Genomic DNA, 4,713 nt, shown 5'->3' on the forward strand with positions numbered 1-4,713 from the left:
AATAAAATGCAAAATCAAGGCTTTAAACAGTTTGCTTCAGGTGTTGCCGTAACAGTACATTCAACATTTTTGCTCAGGATCAGTGTGCATTCAGGTAAGTCACGCTTTAACCTTCTGTTCTACTTAAAATCAAAATCCACGAAACATTTATTTAAAGTAAATGAATTAAACTTGGCACACTGATGTTATTTCTGTTTCTTACTGATATTATAACAAAAACAGGAGTGGTTACTACAGAAAAGCAAATCAGTATGGAGTCTACGGGCCTCGTTTTCTAAGATCGCAAATATCGGGTGCAAATTTGCTTGCTTGCGCTAAAACATGCGTGTGCGATTTGCGTGTCATGGATGATCACCTAAGATTGCCGGCACAAATGACAACAGCTGCAAAGTCTTGGAGACCGCCCTATTTATATGAATGTTAAATAGATGTTTTGCTACTGGTTGTCGTCATGGAGACAGTACGCTGGAGAAACTGCTCTGGGATACGCCAGCACTAATGACAACAGTGCACTGGAATGATCCAGATGCAAGGAAATGTAAAGTTGGAGGAGTTTAGTCATAGAAGTTATTACATGACTCCTCCTTGTGACTGGCCCCAGATCATCCCCTGGTTCATCTACAAGTTCTAAAATGACATTGCTGGGTAGGCGATATGTCTCAATAGGCCGTTTCCCACCAAAAGGCCCAGGAACTTTATTACCAGGAACCTATTTACCAGGAACTTTTTGGGGTAAAAGAGTTCCTGGTAACTGCGTTTCCACCGCACCCAAAAGTTCAGGGTAATTTATTCAAATCAGGTTGATGATGTTTATGAGGGAGCAGTAACAGAAACTGTAGTCCAGTTCATGTCCATTCACGAACTAACTTCTAGTTCAATAAAATGACACAATACTGAAGTGGATGGGTTGGGTTTAACATTTTACTGGTTGTTGAATCACTTAATCCATCTGGAATACATTTTAAATGAAGTTAACCATCATTACATATCCTTAATTTATATTTAAAAATGGTCGAACATGTATTTTCAACTTCTCATTCCTTAAACTAAATCACATCTAACTTTAAAATGTGATGGATGGTTCTGTTCCATTTCTATTGTTTTACAGATTTAGTCCAGGTTCAACCCTAAAGTCAGACACATTTACTCAAATGCCTGCATTTAATTCGACTGCATATTACTGATAAAAGTACTTATACTCATATTTTGATGCCTTGTAAATGAACAGACAGTATTAGGTTAGATTTTCTTTTTTTTTAATTAAAAATTGAAACAAAACAAAAGGTGCAAAAAAAACTTGGTGCCTTGAGATTAAAAGGGAAATAAACATGTCTGAAAGGTTCAGGCTTTTGGACCAGGGTCTGGTCCAGCTTGTCCAGGACAGCCGGTCTGGAACTCCATGGTCCCGGTCCCTTTTTCACTTTCCTACAGGAAAAGTAATAAAAATGTTAAAATGAATAACAGAACACGATGACAGATTCCTACCTGTGTGATGTGACATGTGACCTGTCTGACCTGGGCCGTTGTAAACAGCAGTAGATGATGGACCAGGACACAAACGAGCCGCAGGTTCAGAAAAAGAGGCGAGTCCGTCCGGTCCATTTCAGGTGGAAATCACAAACATACAGAATACATCAGAGTTCAGCTCACGGCGACAACACAAATACATCCAGTTCTCTGATTTAGGTTTAGTATCAGACTGTTGCCCAGTTAGCATTAGCATTAGCATTAGGTTAACCGGACTTTGCTTTTGACTAAACAGCTGATGTTCCGCTGATACTGTTACAGCATGGATCCAACTAAACAGTGACTATTTCTGTCATATACAGACCATTAGTTTGTTCGACAGTCAGATCCACTGCGTTCATTGTCGTCCTTTATTTTCTTTTAATCCTGCATACATTTCTTCGTCTTTTCTCGTATTTCTTTAGGCTTGTGTCTTATATTTGGCTCCGACAGCTTTTACTCGCTCATTTCGTGTTCATGTTCAAAGTCCGTCTGAATTTCCTCGTCGTCCGTCCACTTGTTGTAGCTTCTCTTTTGGTCCATTTTCCGAATTATCAAAATACAAGGGTAGTGGAAATTAAATGAGTTAAATATTGGCGGTGAACAGAATGTGGAAATGCTGCCAGTCTAGTCCACCACTCAGCCTTCTCCAGCACATAGCTCCGCCCCTTAAAGTTCCTGGTAATCTGGAAAGTACTACCTCTGTACCAGGAACTTCTTCAGGGTAAATTCGGAGCCGGGGGAGGGTCCAGTTACCAGGGTAATTTTTGGTGGAAACGCACCAGGAACTTTGAAAGTTCAGGGTAATACAGAACGTTCCTGCAAAAGTTCCTGCGGTGGGAAAGGGCCTAATTATTTTTTCTTCCATCATTCCAAAAATGTTGACATGATCAGAACAGATTGTTTCTCTGCGTTGCCTTTGGTTGGGCCTATGCCGCCTCCTCACCTAAACAACTAGAGCCAGTTTTTCACAAAGCTGTGCCAGTTCAAACTTCCCTTTCAGGTGTGCTAAATATAGACGCAAAATCAGCCACTGCAGTCAGTTTCAGGTTTGGTAAATCACATTCTGCACGCTAAATTAATATTTGCATCTACTCCTCCCAATAATTTTGCGCGTTCTGGCAGAAACGCCCATATTGCATATTCATCAAGGCAGACACGCTAAATAGGTTGCGTGAGCTATTTTGCCCATTTGAGAGACGTAACCCTCGGTGCGTCCTGTTAGTAGATAAGCTTTCAATGTGTTTTTACGTGTGTAGTCAAGTTTACGCACATTTTTACATGTGCAAACCTTTAGTAAATCAGGCCCTATGAGTGCGAAAGTTAGATTTCCAAGTCTGCTGCGTTCCCACCATGAAGACCAGGCAGGAATTTAGAGGAGATCTGGAGAAGCTGCCTTGTGTGTTTTAAATACATTATCCACTTCAGAACTGTTACAAATAAAATGTTAATGGGGTAATTCTTCACTCTAAAAAAGGCTTTTTAGTCTCCCACCTGACCCAGGACCACCACAAACTGATTACACTCTATGTATTCATCATAACGTACTCCATGTGTCATCCCCCCCCCCCCCCCCCCCCCCCCAGTCTCTCTATATCGCTCTCTCTTTTCTCCTCCTTTACTCTCTCTCTCTCTTTAACCCCAACTGGTCAAGGCAGACAGCCATCCTTCAGGAGTCTGGGTCTGCTCCAGGTTTCTGCCCGTTAAAGAGAAGTTTTTCCTCGCCACTGTCACCAATCACAAGTGTTTGCTCCTGAAGGATTCTGTTGGGTCTCTGTAAACTTAATTTGATTCTGATTTGAATTGATAAAGCACTTTGTGACTCTGTCTGTGAAAAGTGCTCTATAAATAAAATTTACTTTTACTTTTATTTACTTACTCTTTATTATTACTCTATTAATATTGATATATTATTTACTTTATTATTACTGAATGCTATAGTCACTAAATTACGTTCGGCTTTCCTATAATATCTGGGCGTTGATGATAAGTGGGTCACCTAAGTGATGAATAATCCAAGAGCATCCAATAAAAATCAAATAAGTAATAAAGTCACGTCGTTAGCTTTGGTGAGAAGTAAAACTAGTGATTTAAGATCAAAAGTAGGTTTTGGGGAAATAACTCATCACCAACACTTTCCCACCAACGCTGGGGTTGGATTTGACACAAAGTCCCTTTGTTTGGCCTGGTGCCACACATTCAATGGCCGACATTCAAAGCGAGCGCAGGGTCACGGTCCAGGAATTAGGGTCAGTTTAAAGGTTTGGTAGAGGAAAGAGAGGACTGGGTCAGGGTGAAGGTTAAAGTTGCCAATGGGGGGATGGCTCGGCCACACAAACTGGAGCCGTGTACATGCCTACAAATGAATTTAGCTGAAAGCTGATTTTATGGTCCTTAGTGAGCTTTTCCAAGTGAGTACTTTCCTTGCCATCCCTGATTACGCTGACACGCTGCCTGTCACTTTACAGCGCTTAAATAGAAACAATAGAGAGGGAAACTACTTGTTAAAATCCACTGTAATGCTTCAAGCTACTTTAGATGTTTCTTCAGGCCTTTTTATTTAAAGACTTTGTGGATCAAATACATTTTTGTTACAATTCTTTTTATTGTATATTATATTATTTATTATTAATTAACTTTTATTTAACCAGGAAAAAAATGACTTACTGAGATTAATAAAGTCTTTTGCAGAGCATCTTGTTCAAGACAGCAGCAGCAGCAGAAGTTACAGGAAATAGAAATTTCATCCATACATCCAAACTCAAATAAAACATAATAAACACACATAGTAAAACTCAGGTCTAAAACTGTACATAAAACACCAAACACAAAACACCACCAATCATTTAAAAGGCACTAAAAATATACAACGGTGTTTCTTAAAAGCATCTCAAAGCAGAACCTGATTCAGTCTGAAAAACGTCTGCATCCACAGTGATTCTTTTCCAAATGACTTTGTATTTACAGAGACCAGCTCCTTCAGTTTGATCTCCGTCTGTGGGTCGGGTCCATTCAGTAGAACCAGAATATTTAAATGCTTTCTTTCCCAGTTCTGTTCTGTCATTTGGAAAACATAGATATTACAACTATTTAAGTCATTCCAAAAGATTAATTATTAGACAATTACAATTTATATAGTATTTTTGTTGCAAATACTATTTCAGTTTCAGGTTTTTCAGACATTTACTGAAATGAATATGAATACAT

Source organism: Sphaeramia orbicularis, chromosome 9 (assembly GCF_902148855.1).
Source record: "Sphaeramia orbicularis chromosome 9, fSphaOr1.1, whole genome shotgun sequence".
Classification (NCBI taxonomy): domain Eukaryota; kingdom Metazoa; phylum Chordata; class Actinopteri; order Kurtiformes; family Apogonidae; genus Sphaeramia; species Sphaeramia orbicularis.